We start from the raw sequence: 17,464 nt of genomic DNA on the forward strand, positions 1-17,464 counted from the left end.
AAAGTAGGAACATGTTGGAAGTTAAGCAGTTATCTTAGGTTAGATGTCTTTTTCTTACTCCCTTGCTATGGTCTCTTTGAAATGCTCTTTTATTGTATGTTTGTTTTCTTTTTAACTTTTTTTTCATACAGGTGATTTGAAAAAAGAAGGGAAAGTTAAAAAAAAAAAAAAAAAAAAAAAATAAAAAGACAAACAAGGGGAAAAAAAAAAAAAAAAAAGATGTAGTGCCCCCTTGAGGAGCCTGTGGGGAATGCAGGGGTATTCGCCTACCCCACCTCCATGGTTGCTAACATGACCACAGACATAGGGGACTGGTGGTTTGATGGGTTGAGCCCTCTACCATAAGTTTTACCCTTGGGAAGACGGTTGCTGCAAAGGAGAGGCTAGGCCTCCCTGTATTTGTGCCTAAGAGTCTCCTCCTGAATGCCTCTTTGTTGCTCAGATGTGGCCCTCTCTCTCTGGCTAAGCCAACTTGAAAGGTGAAATCACTGCCCTCCCCCCTACGTGGGATCAGACACCCAGGGAAGTGAATCTCCCTGGCAACGTGGAATATGACTCCCAGGGAGGAATGTAGACCTGGCACCGTGGGACGGAGAACATCTTCTTGACCAAAAGGGGGATGTGAAAGGAAATGAAATAAGCTTCAGTGGCAGAGAGATTCCAAAAGGAGCCGAGAGGTCACTCTGGTGGGCACTCTTATGCACACTTTAGACAACCCTTTTTAGGTTCTAAAGAATTGGGGGTAGCTGGTGGTGGATACCTGAAACTATCAAACTACAACCCAGAACCCATGAATCTCGAAGACAGTTGTATAAAAATGTAGCTTATGAGGGGTGACAATGGGATTGGGAAAGCCATAAGGACCAAACACCACTTTGTCTAGTTTATGGATGGATGTGTAGAAAAGTAGGGGAAGGAAACAAACAGACAAAGGTACCCAGTGTTCTTTTTACTTCAATTGCTCTTTTTCACTCTAATTATTATTCTTGTTATTTTTGTGTGTGTGCTAATGAAGGTGTCAGGGATTGATTTAGGTGATGAATGTACAACTATGTAATGGTACTGTAAACAATCGAAAGTACAATTTGTTTTGTATGACTGCGTGGTATGTGAATATATCTCAATAAAATGATGATTATAAAAAAAAAAAAAAAAAAAAAAAAAGATATACACAGAGGAATCCCATTCCTGCCCTTGGCTCCTGAACCTTTTACTCCTCTCCCCTTTGGGTAACCACTTACATTAACTTCACGGTTTTTATGCACATTCAATTAACAAGGAACCTACACACAGTTCTGCACCTTGCTTTTATCATGTAACAGTATATCCTGGAGATCTCTCCATGTGAGTACATTCTACTCCACCATGTGGATGTACCATAGTTTATTTAACCTATCCCCTATAGCCTGACTCTTGGGTTCTTGTGTTGTTATTAAAAAAATACTATGTTAAATACACTTCATACATGGATGAGTGTATCCAATGAGTAGATTCCTTGAAGAGGGATTGCTAGATCAATTGGTAAATGCATCTGTAATTTTAGTAGGTATTGCCAGATTTCCCTTCATAGGTGTTGTACCATTTTGCAATCTTACCAATAATGCATGAAATTATGAGTCTCACCAACAGAATGTATTATCAGACTTTATCAGACTTTCGGATTTTTGCCAGACAGGTGGGAAACAAAATCTCTGTACAGTTTGGGGTTATGTTATTTAAATATAAGTGAAATAAAGCATCTTTTATTTTATTTAAAGGCTTTTTGTACCTTTTTTTTTAACCATTGGTGTCCTTAGCCATTTTCTATCATAGTTCTTTTTTTTGTTCTTTACTTCTAGGAACTTTTGATATAATAGAGAGATCAGCCAAAATATAAAATAGAAATTTAACATGATAGATTTTACAATGTGGCCATTGGGAGACAATAAACTGTGATCATTATTCTCAATCATCTAAAATAAATGGTCTAGCCAGAAAAGATTAAATAATCTGTCCAGCGCTGACGGAAAGAAGGGCCTGGAACCCGAGTTGCCTGACACAGACAAGCACAGTAAAGTCTCAATCAACCAGAAGTCAAGACTTCGAATTCAAACCTTAAGAATGCTCCAAGCAGGAAGTCGATGAAAATGGTCTCAGGGCAGCAATAGCTTCAAACTGCTCACGGCCTAAGAAGCCATAGAGCTCCTGGGCTCTCACACAGAGCCTTAAGAATTATATTAACAAACAGTCCTCACATATCTTACTAACTGACTTCCCAGCTCAAATCAGGTTAGAACCCAGAGAGCCAAAGGGAATGGGGTGAGAACAAGCTAGCTTGAAATAGTCTCTTGTACAAGAATCCTCCAGGGGAGAGGCCAAGAAGGCAAGATGAGATAAAATTAGCAAAGCATAAAGCCATCTAGGGCCATTGGCATGTGGGAACAAAGAATCCTGAAAATAGTTTCCAAGGTGATAACTGCATGAGAAGATATTATAATCACTAGTATCCATTCTTCAGGCAGATTAAGAGCCTTGGAATTATCAAGCCTTTGAATTGGAAAGGCCCCAGTTCTTCCGCACACCCCATTCAGAATTCTTCTCCCCAGCAGCTCTGGTTGATCATTGGGCCTTTGCTTTCTTCTATGGAAGAAACCTCAACATCGAAATGCACAAGATAAAGAGAAGGCAACTGTTTGTTGAGCACCTGCTACGTGCCAGGTATTAGGTGAATGCTTGAATCTTCACAACAACCCTATGAAGCAACCTTCCACATTTTGTAACCACTGACTACAGTGTTTATACTTGGTATTGTAATGGTCATTTTTGCTTAGTTCTAGTTTAGTTCCACTCCTTTAAATGGAACTATAGTTGTTTATACTTGTTATTGTAATGGTTACTTTAGCTTAGTTCCACTCCTTTACATTTTGTAAATTGTAGTTGTTTATACTTATGATTGTAATGGTAACACTCCACTTCCCTTTGTTTGAATCCATAAAAACCCTAAACTCCTTTGACTTCAGGAGACAGATTTTAGGCAAATAGAGCATCTGTTCTCCTAGTTTCAGGTAGCAATAAACTTTCTCCCTTTTGAAACCTCAGTGTCATAGATCATAGATTGGTGGAGAACCCTGCATTTGATTGGTATTACTTTCACAGGTGTGAAAACTGAAGTTCAAAGATGTTAAGTAACTTACCCACGGTCCTAAGAAAGAGAGAAGCAGCTCTGGTGTCTGGGGGCAGGCCTGGCACTCACAGCTAGGGCTTGGCCTTCTCCTGTTGAACGTGAACAATTTCAAAGAACACCAACATCAGGCAAGGTCACTCTATGTTCACGATGGACCAAGGCAAAAAACAAAACCACTCCATAACCATGTCTGAACACAGACAAAATATGAGCATTGTTCAAACCACAAAAATTACCAAACATCCTCCTATCTTGACTAATATGAGCGATTGCTGCTTTTTACAAGTTCCAGCTTCTAGCAGTGCTCTAGTCTTCCCTCCCTCTAGATAAGATTTATTAAGATACCCAAGCACAGAATTTGCCCCACTTCTGACAGCATCCAATCCAGAGCAAAGGCCCGTTTCCTTACACCCTCCCCCAAATCTCCTACCACAACCCCAAATCCTATAATAATCCTTCCTAACACTCTCTTACTGACATGCTCCAGGGTTCTCCATGGTGAGGTTTCCCTCACTGCAAGGAGCAACAAACCGAACTTTTTCAAGTGTGTCCCTGGTGGTCTTTGGCTGGAGGACACGGGCAGAGTGAATCAATGGGGAGCCAAGATTCCAACAGAGGTTCAGCTGATTCCAAACCCCGTGTATTGCAAAATGCATTTCAAACAAGGCCTGCATTTTTTTTTTTTTTTTAGTTTGGGCTCAAAAATCATTGCTGTAGAACTTGTTGTTTCCTCACTATCTGGGGAAATGAAATATTGCTCTACTTGTTTCATTGTTAACAACTTCAGCACATTTTGAATTATTTTTAGTTTTCTAAGGAACAAAATGAGATTGTCTATTAAATTAAAACACAGGTTTCATCTGTTTACATTTTCCTATGCTTACAGCCCAGTACCTGAGCTCATTTTTAACGAGAAAGACAGCTTAAAGAAAAGGCACTCTACCTTTTCTTTCTAAAGTAAAAATCAGCATGTAAAATGAAAACCAAATGGTGGTCACAAGTCAGACATTAGCTTGAAAAAGGAGTCAGGGCAAGGCAACAAAGGCTTTGGGCAAGCGGAGTTCACAACAAAAGAGAGAGGTTGATTAAGAAGAGGAAAAAACACCTCTGGACACCTTGAGGGTTCAAAAAGAGCAAAAAGAAAAGCACTCTTGGATGTGTAGAGCTTATTCTCAAAGCAGGCAAACTGAGGGACAGTAGCTGGGAGTTAGGCCACTTCTTTCTTCTGGGCTCAACTTCTAAGTCGTCCTTTACAAAGGAGAGCCTGGTGGTGGTGGATTTTCTAAACAAATTTCATTACTCCACACTTATTCAGCTTCTTCTCTGACCCCACAACACTACTTTTCTTTCCATTCTGACTCGGCTGGCTGTCTGCCCACCTCTTGAGGGCAACGCTCCCAGGACATCCATCCCTCTCTCATCCACTGTTTTGAACAAGGCGGACTCTCATTAATGAGAGTTTTGTCTTTTTGTTTGTTTGTTTGTTTTGAGCAATCTGCCAAGAGCTGATCTCTAGTATTTCCTTCTCAGATACAGACGGGAAACGGGCTTCCGAAAGGTCAGGGGTACGCACATTAAGACCAGAGGAAACCACATGGGCAGCTGCTAAAAGTCTTCCCACCCCGACTTGGTCGCGGCGCCGGGGCCTCTTCCCGCACCACGGCCCGTTCCCCGTCCAGATAGACTAAAATCTAAAATCCACTTCTACCGCCGCTAGGTTTCTTTTACACACACACACACACACACACTGCCCAAGCCGGGAAGGCATAACAACACCAAGAGGAGAAACCGGAAGACAAAGAACGAAGGAGTGTTGGGGAAGAATATACCAGCCGCCCTTGCAACATCCAAGGAAGGAAGGGGCAGCAGGAAAGGGGAAGAGGGGCTGGCAAGGGGGTATACACGGGGTTGGGGGAGGGGGCGGGACGGGGTTATGGGAGGGGTGATGTGCTGGAGTGAGGGGTGAGGGGCTTGGGGGGGCGGGGGGCGGACGGAGCCAGCTGTTCCACCGGCGGGGCAGCCAATGGATTCGTCTCCAGGAGGGAGAGAGGGAGGAGTGTCCCAGGCAGAAAAGAGGCGCGCAGCGCGGCTTTCCCGGGGCCCGGGGCGCCGAGACGAACGAAAGCAGGAGCCCAGGAGGCGCTCCGCGCCCGCCCGCGCCCCCCGCGCACTCACCCTCGCCGGCCGCACAGCCCAGGTAGCCGCGCGCTCCCCGCCCGCGCCGGCCTCAAGGAGGAGCCCCGCGCGGGGCGGGCCGGGGGCGGGGGCGCGCGGAAGGAGGCGGGAGGCCGGCTGGGAACCTTCGCCCCGTTCCCGCCCCCTGGAGCCGCGGGACTGGGTGGGCTCGGGTAGGAGAGGGGTGCCGGGAGCCTTGGTCGGGGAGGCCGAAGAAGGCTGCCTGCTTCCCAAGACCTCCAAGAAGGCCCATGTCGAGCTGGTCGGTTCCCTTTTCCCCGTGACTCCCCTGGAGCTGGTCGCTTGCGCCCCAGGACTCAGCTATGGCCAAAGCCTTTGCATACTTTTTAGCATCCAAGGCGTGCGGTGCACCAGGGAAATGTCAGGGCCTCCCCATGGGAGAAGTGGGCTCTGCCTTCCTCCAAAGGCCCCACCCTTTGCAAACGCAGCCCTATCGGATTTGAGGGCCCTAGAGGGGCCTGACTCGCCACTAACAGGGGGATAGATGTGGACTGGGCCCTGCGGCTTCAATGGAAAGGCCGCGCCCGTTCCAGTCTGTGGGCTCCCCTAATGCCGGTGTCTGAGCAGGTCGGGATTTGTGCTGTGACTGCCCACACCTTCAACCTGATGCTGATAATTCATGTAAACTACAGTCTAAGGTCCCTGGGCGCAAAGCCCAGCATCTCACATGTTAAGTGCTTAGAAAATACTGAATGAGTAGATTTCAGCATAGTTAGTGCTCGAAAATTGCTTGTTAGTTCACTGACTTGAATATTATGTCTTTTCAGGCAATATTTATCCATCATCTTCTTGGCACAATGCTCTCTGCTAGGCTGGGAGCAATGAACAAGAGAAAATAAAATGTTGACCCTGTGGGAACTTACGCTCAAGGGTATTGAGTTTTGTTGCTGCATTCAAAATGGCAGGGAAAGAGGCCTGGCGGGCTTTCCCAAGGGCCCCTATGCTTTGTGCCCTGTGTCTGGATTGCACTTACCCCACCTCATTGTGCTTATCCCAATAAAGTCTTCCCTGACTATCCAAACTAAGAGTGCAACCCCCCCCCCCCCGCCAATGCAACACTCTCTAGTCCCTTCGTGGCTTTATTTTTTTATTTGCACTTATCACCAACTGAGAGACTACATGTGTAATACTTATTACATTTATTACCTTTGTCTTTCCTAGAATGTCAGCTCCATGGGGACTTTGGTCTGTTTTGTTCAACACCTAGCATAGTACCTGACACATGGGAGATACTCAGTGAGTAATTTTGCATTAATGAATGACTCTTGTCATTCATTTGTTTTCACAATGAGATTATGGGTCATGTCTTTGCAGTACCTGGCACAAGGCAGGTGCACAATGAATGGTCAAGAGTGGTGGCCCCTTGTGGTTCCCTGCCTTGCCAAAGTGACTGGTTGGAAGAAACTAAGCATCACTGTCCCAACCTTGTCAAGAAACCTCTCATCTGTGCTATTGGTTCCCTGTCTTCATACAATCATATAGCAATGACTCCAGCTTCTTATCAGAGATTATTGCCTCCTAACTTATAGCCTAGAAAACATCTTTATAAATAGCATGTGGATGAAATTCCTACCCTTTCTATCTAGAGAGGTTACATTTGTAACTGAGGTTATATCAGCTTTTTGGTATAACAGTGCCTCAGTGGTTTCAAATTCTGTCACTCTTTTTCTACGTTCAGTGCCTTTTAATGAAATGCCTAAGGAAGATAGTAATAAAATCAGCAGCTAATATTTATATAGCACTCTGTCTCTGTCACCAGGCCTGATTCTGAGTACATTGCACACATTGATCGATTTATTTAATCCTCACAACAACCTGTTGAGAGTCCAGGTTACAGATGAGGACATCAAGGTACAAGCTGGGGAGCTCAGCCAGCGGGGAAGAGAGAGAGCTGAGATTTGAACCCCAGTCAGTTGGTGCCGTCTGTGGTTTGAACCACAGCACTGTACCGACTGTCCAGAATAGAAGAAAAGGAAGCACAGTACAGTCACTCCACCAAGCAGCGTTTGGAAGCTGTGTGTGTGTGTTTGGGGGATGGGGTGATGGCAGGTTTTGTTTAAGATTTCCTCCGCGACAGCTACTTACCCGCTCCACAGTGGGCAATCAGGATGATTCTGACACAGATATAACCGAGAGTCTCCACTTCTATGTTGTATTTTTGAACAGTTGTGCTTACTAGTAGTAAAAAAAGTACTTGAAGATTTCAGATGAATCAATACAATATGGGAAATTTTAGCCCAATTAGAAGAAAGCAAATAAAAGGAAACATCAAACCCCTCACTCATTTCCAGGTATATCTCCTTTAGGAAAATGCAGCTTTACGGAAACAGAATTTTGCAGGAGATAAGTTGGGGTAATGGTAGTGACAGCAGGTATTTGCTGTTGAAAAGGTTTATTATATAAACTATGTTTCAAGTCACAGAACTACTGAAACACATCTACTGGGTGCCGTGTATCTCCTAAACTATCTCCAAATTCTTGCAGAGTAAGCAATTTGTAGATGTCAGCAAAAATCCATGTAATTCATTAGTGGGATGTACTTCATAAATGTACACGTTAATGAGCTGGCTCTGCATGGCTGCCATAACCACTTCTCAGTAGTTTGCAAGCCACTTTTGGAGAGATGTGGACTCTTTGGATGAATAGCCTCTGTAGAAGAGAGCACAGGCTTTGGAGTCAGATTTTTGTGTCAAATCCAGCCTACTACCTACTAGCTCAGTGACCTTAGGCAAACTGTATAACTTCCCATGTAGAAAATTACTTACAGGGTGTCAAGAGATTAAATGAGATGATGTGTCGAGAGCACTCAGCCTATAGTAGTCCCTCAATAAAACTTACCTTCCTTTCCTTTATTAAGTATTTTTCCAGTGGCATCAAGAACTAAAGTAGCCTTTAACTTAAGCCTAAAAATTTCACTTCACATAATTTTGTCTTTTACAAAAATATTGACTGCTTCCCAGAGCTTCTAACATAAAATAAAATTTGGCATACAGTCATATATATTTTTAAAGTCGATTTAATTTACTTCCCTAAATCCCAAAAGTGCTTTTGTAACTGGAGTCAGCATTGACAATGCATATTACCAATTACTGCTTAAAAATAAAAAGCTTTCTAGAGTATTAAATATGGTCCAGAATTAGCAGTTTATTTCAGTACCCCAACCATCTCTTGTTCAATGGCAAGATTCAGATAGAGACAGGAGAAGAACTGAAGTTAACTTGGTGACCAGGAAATGGTCACCCAAAATTAAGAGAATTGTCACATTTTAAAAGTCCAACACAAATATCAATGGACAAAGAAGGAAATATGAGGGAAATTTTTGTTCTGATTATCTGATGCTGAATAACAAACTACTCTGACAATTTCATATGAAACAACCACCATTTTATTTTATCTCATGATTTTATGTTTCAGGACTTTGGACAGGGCTCAACTGGGCGATTCTTCAGTTCCCTGTGGCGTTAACTGAGGTCACTCAGTGGAATTCAGCTGGTGAAAGGGCTACTCTGGAGGGTCCAAGTTAGCTTCACTCACACATCTGGTATCTTGGCAGGGATGGTTGAAAGGCGGGTGGGGCTCAGGTGGGACTGTCAACCAGAGAGAGAACCTACACTTGGCCTCTAGGGAGGCCACGCCTCTCACATGAGGCTCAGGACTCCACATGTCAGTGTTCCAGGAAACAAGGTGAAAGCTACAAGGCCTCTTAAGACCTAGCCTTAGAGGACCCAGAACATAACTTCCATCTGGCATCCTATTGTTTACGCAAGTCATTAAGGCCTGCCCAAGTTCAAAGAGAGGGGGACACTACTACCTCACAATGGGAAGAATAGTAAAGAATTTCCAGGCATCTCTAATCTGCCACACTTGTTTATGTGCCAGAGAAGGGCATTAAACAAAGTCAAAATTTTTGACCACTGTTCATGTAGAAACATCTATCAGCAGCAGCATTAAGGAAATTTTCCCTGAAAATCAGTAGTCATTCATCAGATGTCAGAATAAAAGAAATATTCAGGAATAATGCAATTCAGAGCTGTGCACACTTTTTGTACAACACTATCATTGTTCTTTTTTTTTCAAATTTTTATTTTGAAATAATTTCACACTTACAGGACTGTTGCAAAAATAATACAAAGCCAATACAATACTCCAATATATCCCCAATCAGACACTCAGATTTCCCAACTGTTAATATTTTGCCACATTTATTATATCATTCTATCTATCTATCCATCTTCTAAACATTTGAGAGGTTGCATACATTATGATCCTTGAACACTTAACACCAAATCTTAATGGCTCAAATGCAATCATAACTTATTTCTTACTCTGTAAACAGTCTAAGGTTGTTGCAGGTTGTGGGAGCTGGGGACAGAGGAGGGTAGTTTTGTTCCTTCAGGAACCCAGGCTGATGGAGGTTCTGCCATTTTCAACTTGAGGCTGCCACAGTTGGCCTGGGTATGGACATCAGGAAAGAACTTGGAAGCTCACTCATGGGAGATATTCATGGGACAGGAACTTTTGCATACCTTCTTTTAGCCAGAAATCAGTGACATGGCCCCTGCTAACTGCAAAAGAGGCTGGGAAATACAGTCTTTGTTCCCAGAAAAAAACAGGAAATGGGTTTCTGAGACCAGGAGCAGACTCAGCTACAAAATGCTTCCAGAAGACGAATAGATGTGGCCCAGGCGCAGAACTTTCATAAAGAGAGACTCCCAATGAGGACAACCCAGGCTCCCAAAATTGTTTTTCATTTAAATAATTTATTTTCTGATTATATAACATATACTATTAAAAAGAAATTAAGCCGCTGAAAATGTAAGCCTTTCTTAATCCTACACCTGGTTTAAAGGACATCTAAGAAAACATGGAGAAACTTGTGATAGAGTAGATGAGGGTGATGTTTTCATCTTCAACAATTACTGATAAAGCTCCTTAGTTGAGTTATAATTGAAGAGGGGGAGTGGGAATTGTATACTCATTTGTTGTTAGGTAAGGACCTTGAAAAGGCTAATTGCAATGGAAAAGCAATTGGGCAAGGAAAAATTTTTGTGGCATTTGACTCAATCTTGACTGACTGCTAAAAGCACCAGCACAGTAAACGTGTTAATCTGAACGGTGGGGGGAGAAACAGCTCTGGAAGCTGAGCCTCTGCCTGCCTTGGACACCTTTAACACCCTGGAAGATTTTAGTTTGTTTTAAACTGTTGGAGACGTGGAGTTTTTTTCCTTATACTATACTTTGAAATCTTCAACCTTTTTTTTCTCCCTGAAGATCTGTACCTGTTCATCTCACTTTGAGCCTGGGCCTCAATGAGATTTCTCTAACGCATTTAGACAGCCAATAGGAAAGGGTGCGCTAGACTTCAGAATTCAAATAGGCTTATTTTCTGCAAATGAATCCATCTTCCTTGACTACCTTTGTCATACAAGAAGCAATAAAGTCATCAACACCAAAGCCAACACAACGAGCAAAGCAACTTCTATTCCCTATGTCAGTGTGGGCAGCTGATTAGGACTCACTGTCACGATTTTGGAATTGGCGCAAGAGCTAAGTTTGAGTCCCATCTCTGCCACCTGTTTGCTGTAACCACCTCTCCAGACCAGTTTCCTCATATGTAAAGTGGAGGTGATAACATTTACTCCACAGAGTTACTGCGATTACTTGTCTGCCACCCAGAAGGTACTTATGTGATAAATGGTGACTAGTTTAGGGTTCCCTGGAATTCCATTCCATTTTGCAAACATCATGAGTGCCTTCTATGCACTTAGAGAGAGCTGGTCTCTGCCTTTAAGAACCTTACAACTACTAGGGGAGGTACCAGCTGAGAAGCTTTAAAAGAACCCTGTTTATTCTGACTTGGGACAGGACTTTGTTGGGAAATGAATCTTGGAAAAACCAGCCTTTGGGCAGGGCCTTGCAGAGAAGGATCCAGGTAAGTGGAGAAAACTCGTTTGAAAATTCTCAATGTCCCGTTTCTGGTCTCTCCCTCTAGGAATGATTAGCCTTGCATTCCTGAATTAGAAACAGGCTTCAAGTGTGAATGTCCCAAGGGAAGTCACTGTAACAAACAAACACCTTAAGACATAAATGTTCTTTTCTGGAGTTCAGGAAATTGAAAGGCACTTGGAAGGGTTACAAAGAGGAAACCACAAATTATTTCACAACTTTGCTACTTTTAGCTTAGTCATTTGTCATTAGGCTCCATGTTAGCTATCTGCAATAGCTATCCTTTTTGAATGCTTACTTTGTGTCCAGCATGGTCCTTTATATACATTGTGATGGTTTGGATACATAATCTCCTCCACAAAGTCAAGTTCCTTTAATCCAATCTTGTGGGATATTTGATTAGGTTGTTTCCATGCAGATGTGACTTATCCAACTGTAGGTGAGACTTTTTGTTTACATTATTTCCATGGAGGTGTTACCCTGCCCACTCAGGATGAGTCTAAATTAGATCACCTTAGCCAAACTGGTCTCCTCAGTGGGTTAAACACGACCCTTAAAACAATTTCCCAACCAGTGCAGCACACTCGTGATAAAAAGGCTAGAAATTGAGACCCTTGGGATATGAGCCTCTGGCTAATTATCATATCAATACTTTTCTATGTGTGCCATGATATGAAAAAGATTGGGAAGCGCTACCTTAAAGTATCTGGTCCACCAAGTTAATTTGGTGTATGAGACATACAACATTTCCTACCTGACTGAGGATTGGCCTCGCCCCTGCCACCCCACCACCCCAAGACATACCTCCCCATAATTCCCTGGAAGCACATTAAGCTTTCTCTGCTATAGCCTTGAACACTGCTCACCCTGCACGCACACGCCCAGATGTTTTCCCAAAACTTGCATGCAAGTTCTGGCATTCAGCCACTTTTGTCCCAAAGCCCCATATAATCTAAAGAGTAGTTGCCATAGGTGTGGACCTACTCAGGTGAACTTTTTGCTGTTTTGCTGTCCATCACAAGATGAACATATGTTCTCCTAATAAATGCTTAAGGACTGATCCACCTGGCGTATAGTGCCTCTTTCTTTGGAATCTCGTCAGGCCCCCTTGTTGGTGCAGTTTTGAACAGTCCCAGCAGGGTCTCCCCTCTTCCTTCTTTCAGGGTTGTTCCGGTTTGCCAATGCTGCCAGATTTCAAAACACCAGAAATGGATTGGCTTTTATAAAGGGGGTTTATTTACAGTTACAGTCTTAAGGCCATAAAGTATCCAAAGTAACACATCAGCAATCAGGTACCTTCACTGGAGGATGGCCAATGGTGTCCAGAAAACCTCTGTTAGCTGGGAAGGCACGTGGCTGGCATCTGCTCCAAGTTCTGGTTTCAAAATGGCTTTCTCCCAGGATGTTCCTCTCTAGGACACAGCTCCTCTTCAAAATGTCACTCTCAGTTGCTCTTGGGGCGTTTGTCCTTTCTTAGCTTCTCCGGAGCAAGAGTCTGCTTTCAACGGCCATCTTCAAACTGTCTCTCATCTGCAGCTCCTGTGCTTTCTTCAAAGTGTCCCTCTTGGCTGTAGCAAGCTCGCTCCTTCTGTCTGAGCTTATATAGTGCTCCAGTGAACTAATCAAGGCCCATGCTGAATGGGTGGGGCCATTCAAATGTTCATGGAAACTATCCAATCAGAGTCATCACCTACAGTTGGGTGGGTCACATCTCCATGGAAACATTCAATCAAAGAATTACAATCTAATCAACACTAATACATCTGCCCACACAAGATTGCATCAAAGATAATGGCGTTTTGGGGGACATAATACATTCAAACTGGCACAAGGGTGAATCCTGATGCTTGTCCAGCGGGACACAACATTTGCTTAGTAAATGTTTTTCATCAGCAGCTCAGACATAAACAGCATTTGTATTAAATTGTATTACAGTATATTGTATTATATCATTATAGCATAGTATATTATATTTGTCAAGTGAATGAATGAAGATAAAGAGAAAATTCAGGACAAAACAGACTTAAACACCTGCCTTTGGAGCACACATGTTCTAATGGGCAAAATCACCAGAACAGCACAAATAAAGAAAATATACAGTGTGTCAGTGGTCAATGCTACAGGAAAAAATAAAGAAGGAGGTAAGGAGTTGTATGGACATGAGGTGGGTAGGTTTGAAATTTTCGATAGGGTGACCAAGGAAGGCCTGTCTGGGAAGGGGACCTTTGAGTCAAATTATTATAAGCTCCTACATTCATGATGGACTAATTAATAAAGCTTTTCTTTATTTGGAGTCTGTAATAGGCCACTTGGTGCAGTCAAGGGAGTGTGACCATGTTTGAATCCTGGTCCTGATACTTGTTGCATGGTCTTGGGCAAGTAACACAACCTGCTGGGCCTCCATTTCCATACCTGCAGATGACACCCACAGTCAGTATTTGCAGGTTACAGGGAGATGCTTTGGAGACTTGGGAAGGAGAACTGGAAGCCTGTCCTAAGGATGCTGACTTGGAGGCTCCACAGGTACTTGATGGGCAAAGGTCCCAGCTGGCTGCAGACCTGCTCCTGGGCCTGCTGGGCTACGTGAATGTTTCTAAAACAAAAAGGAAAGATCAGGAGGAAAGGGAGGCAATAGACTCCTAGGTAGCCTGGGAAAGGGAAAGTCAGTCAATCCTACTCCAGCTCCATTGAGCAAGCCTAGAAGCATCCCTGTCAGGGAGATGTGAATGGGGGGTGGTGTCTGACTATCCTTGTCCCCCTTGCAAGACCACTCTGTTGAGAAATAGCTGGAGCTGGCTGTGACTTCTGATGCTATCCCCCTTGTCCTGAGCCCATGCACAAGGGTCCCTAAGCCATGAGGGTCTGCCTATAGACATAGGAGCTGGTCACATGGGCTTGGCATATCCCATGCCTGTGATAGCAATTGTTCCCTGATACTTAATTACGTGGCATTTTCTTTAATTTCTGTCTTTGAAGCTTGATTAATGTACATCTGTCCTAGTTTTCATATGATGACAAAAGTAGGTCTCTCATTGGGCCCTGGAGTATGTTACATTCTCTAAGGTAATGGACGCCACCATGTGAGGCGTTCTTGGAGATATGCGGCATGTTAACAACCCTCCATGTCCTTCCATTGCTCCTACAGAACCCCAAGTCCCCGCATCCTCTCGGTCTTGCCTGTCTCAACCTTCACTCTGGGAGGAAGGCCCCTCACGGCCCTTCCTGCAGCTCAGCCAAAGTGCTGAGCTCCTTCCCACCACTGGGCCATTAGGGGGCCCTCCTCTGTCCCCAGCTTCTCATTTGGCAACTCCTGCTTATCTTCAGGTCTCCACTTAAGCCTCACTTTCTCTAGGCAGTGTTCCCTGAGCCATAGACTTGGCAAGGTCTCTCTTACTTATTCTCATCTTTCTTCAGAGAAACTTTCTTAATTGTAATTAGTTGTTTGTGTAACTAATCATTAAAGTCTGTTTTCAATGTCTGGTGGAATGCAAGCTTCATAATGCAGAAAACCATGCCTGTCTTTGCTTACTCCTGTATTCCCAGTACCTCACACACTGTCTAGCACAGAGTCAGCACCCCATGAATGTATTTGTTGAATGCAGAAATGAATGGATGAGTCAATCAAGTGTGGCTGTGGATTAGAGATAAATCTGGCATCAAGTCTGGCATAAATTCAGTGCCTAATAAATGGTAGCTGTTGATTTCATGGAAGTATTTCTCATCAGATGCTAAGAGTTTCCATGACTAACTTGGCTTATGTTTTGTAAAGCCTGCTGGGATTTTAAGAATGAATCTTCATATAGCTTTTTTTCCCCTCAAACTGCAAATAGCTCCAAGTTTTATTTGTAGTCCATATAAAAGGGGAAAAAAAATTAAGGTTTTCTAAAGCCACCTAGTTGGAGAGATGGGGAAGTATGACTGTGCCACTCGACACCAGCTAGAACATCTGTGGTCAGTAGGGATTTGGACATACACCATCTGACTGTCTCAACAGGAACCCAGTCACACACAGAGTCTACAGAGGGTCACAGTCAGGGCCCCCGGACTGCTGGCACAGCTTGGCACGTAGGAAAATGTTAAGTAGCCCTTCCCAGCCTCCCTCACATCTGAAAAGGAAAAGGCACAACCGACCTCAGCTGCAGGTTGCTTCTCCATCCAGATGACCTTAAATATTGCACACAGAAACAAAAGGGAGCCAGGGAAAAAATCCAGGTCACTAGAACTTAGGTGTGGTTTTTTTTGTTTGTTTTTGTTGTTTTGTTCAGGCTGGGTTGCCTCTCCTTTTTTATGTTAATGCATCTTTTACTCATAAAAGAGGCCAGGAGAAGAGATTTGACCTTAAAAGATCAAGAATCTAAGTGCCAGGGTCTTGGGTGAATCCAACTAATGAAATACCCAACAGTATTTAAGGACCCATGGGGATAGGGTGGAGCAGGCATAGTAGGTGCTGTTACAGATTATGGGAATTGCATTGTAACAGGATGCCATGCTCTCGAATCCTAGGCCCACGAAGGTGTGCAAGCCAGCACCCGGCCTGAGAATAAGCTCATTCCTTTTCCCACTCCAATGGGAAAGAGTCCGTCTTCAGTCTCCTGGAAACTCATCAGTGACAATTAAAAAAAATTTTTTTTATCTTATTTCCCTCATACAAACTCACTATTTAGTCTTACATTGCAGTTTAAATCATTTAGGCTATAAATTCTGTTTTATGACCTAGACATTTCAAGTTATATAGCAAGTACCTGAAGCACATTGGAAAACAATTGTTTGATAGCTTAAGATAAAGTGCAATTGTTATTTTCACATTTTAGTGCAAATCATTAATCCATGTATCTCCAGCCTTCATTTTAATATAGTTTATGACTAATTCGTTTTAATTGTATTCATATTTGACTGCAATTCATAATGTTCTTCCATTCACTGACTTGTAATCAGTTCTTATTTTCATGTTTTATTGAGACTCTCAGCTTCAGATGTATTATGCAGATATAAGAATTATAAGGTTAACTAACAGTCACAGTCACATTGTAATTCATCAGTACAGCTCCTTCTCTGCCCCACCTTTGACGAGCCTTTGTATGTCTTCTAAAATAGTGATGACATGACCCACTGGGTTTTGTAGAGCCAGGGCACTTTCATATATGTATATGAAAGTATTCCCTGAAAGAAACTGTTCCTAAAATCTGGTGCTAGGAGACAGTTTGCTCTCCTGAGTTGGTATAACTCCTTTTCTCACTTATGGAAGGCTCTGTGGCACCTCCTATTTCCTGGGGTTACCAGAAAGCCCAAATGCCACACCCATAGCTTCCCTAGCTCCTGGCACAACCATCCCTTGACTTCCCGTCATAGTTTCTGATCTCTTTTTATCTTTAACTTCCCCATGCCTACACAGATGAATGCCTCTTGTTAGATGCACAAGTCTCTTTTGAAAGTATGTGGGATCTAGGTCAAAAACAACCCTTCCTTTCTTTAGGAGGGGAAAATTCTCTTTCTGAGAGATTCTGAGCTGGGAGTAACTTCCAGGTCCCACTCGTCCCCCATCTCCTCTGGAACTCCATCATGACCCCAACGAAGCATTAGCTCTCCAAGCCATTTCCTGTTGGTGCCACTCATTTGCCAATTAACTCACCCAGTATTATGGTTGCTTACCGGCCCCTCCTCCCCCATCATATTTCACCTTAAGCCCTCAAACCAGGTCTTCTCCAGAGTCCATGCTTTTCCCAGGATTTCAATCTCATGCTCACTTCTGGCTTTACGGTCCTGGATCTCTGGACTCAACCAGGCTCCCCTAGTTCCTCCTCTCTTTGGAACTGGTCCAGGTGTGGAATTCAGCCTGTCTTTAATTTACACAAATACCACCCACACAAGGCATATGTGTGTGGAAGGTGTTACCGAATGCTTGGGGAAACAGAGTTTGCCAGAAAGCAAAACAAGCAACTAAAAATTGAATAATGGATAGCCCTGGGAATGTGCCAGCTCTGTGGTTTTTTTTGTCTCCTGCCAATCTCCACTCCCAGGGCATCATATCTCACACAAAGGGCTTCATCAACTCTTTTGCTCAATGAAGAAGATCGCTCCTTTCCTGAGAGGAATTCTAATGCCATATTTTACATCCTTGCATTATACAGACACATTATCTTCCTAACTCTATTTTAAGTT

The 17,464-nt window shown here is 43.3% G+C and overlaps 1 protein-coding gene across 3 annotated transcripts in view; it reads right to left on the minus strand.

Moving 5' to 3' along the window:
- Window positions 1–5,610, minus strand: part of GSDME (gasdermin E) — a 92,425-nt gene extending 86,815 nt beyond the window's left edge. Inside the window, exons 1-2 of one of the 3 annotated variants that reach the window (XM_037836917.1) lie at window positions 5,339–5,610; window positions 3,174–3,252 (exon numbers count right to left, since the gene is read on the minus strand). The gene's annotated coding sequence lies outside the window, so the exon portion shown is untranslated. Of the gene's footprint in view, window positions 1–3,173; window positions 3,253–4,736; window positions 4,756–5,338 lie in introns of those variants that run through there. The other 2 variants (XM_037836918.1, XM_037836920.1) reach the window with 2 other exon arrangements.
- Between the last annotated feature and the right edge of the window lie 11,854 nt (window positions 5,611–17,464).

The sequence above is a fragment of the Choloepus didactylus genome, chromosome 5 (genome assembly GCF_015220235.1).
Source record: "Choloepus didactylus isolate mChoDid1 chromosome 5, mChoDid1.pri, whole genome shotgun sequence".
Lineage (NCBI taxonomy): Eukaryota > Metazoa > Chordata > Mammalia > Pilosa > Megalonychidae > Choloepus > Choloepus didactylus.